This window comes from Lampris incognitus, chromosome 2 (genome assembly GCF_029633865.1).
Source record: "Lampris incognitus isolate fLamInc1 chromosome 2, fLamInc1.hap2, whole genome shotgun sequence".
NCBI classification, from domain to species: Eukaryota; Metazoa; Chordata; class Actinopteri; order Lampriformes; family Lampridae; genus Lampris; species Lampris incognitus.
In genome coordinates, this window is record NC_079212.1 from 103,483,789 (window position 1) to 103,484,676 (window position 888).

An 888-nucleotide genomic window follows, 5' to 3' on the forward strand; every position below is an offset into this window, starting at 1 on the left:
CTCCCCCCTCTAACTACTGCTGGTATAAAATCTGCTATACATACATCATATTTAACAAACCATACAAAACAGATCAAGTATAAATAGGGCACAAAGAAGATTGAAAAAAAACAAAACAATAAACAACAGTATGTTGCCATGAGCAGTACTTTGTGAGTAGAAATACTGCTTGCCTTTGCACTGCGTGGTGTTTGGTGCTGATGCCTGCAGTACATCTGCAGTCTGCAGACAAGCAACAGGCCAACAGTCCCGTGCACCTGGGCATCCACCGAGCTTTTTACACGTGAGCTTACAGGCAGTTTGTAACAACATATGTTATATACTGTACAGAGAATATAGCATATGTTATGCAAAGACTTTATCATACATTATAGCCTTAGTTCTGTTTGTGAGGGATTGCATGTGCACAGAGAAATACATCATATTCATGGGGCATACAGCTTACAAACTGATGCCTCGGGGATCCCGTTTTCTTTATTTAGTCTGAAAATGAATGTCCATCGTGAGCCGATTTCCCAAAGCGTTTGTAGACAAAAGGTGGTGTTTATGCAGCGGCTTTGCATAGTCATCGGATGGCAGACAAATAAAATGCATATCTGCTGGTTTCTGCTTTTTTAATGGTGAAAAGGGGGGGGGACACTTTTGGAAAGATAAGCAGTAATGCTCGTAATATTAAGTTAAAGGGCAACTTTTGTTTGCTTTTTTCCGAGAAGGACGTTAAAAAAAGAAAAAGAAAAGGCTACAAACGCTTTGGGAAATGAGTCTTTAGTTTTTCCGCTGATAGCCGGTTGTCCGACTTCCCCTTTTGAAGATACGGCCACACGTGCCCTCTCCTTCCTCGTCCACCTCCTCCTTTCCCCTCGCCATGTCGTCACTTCCTGTTAACAG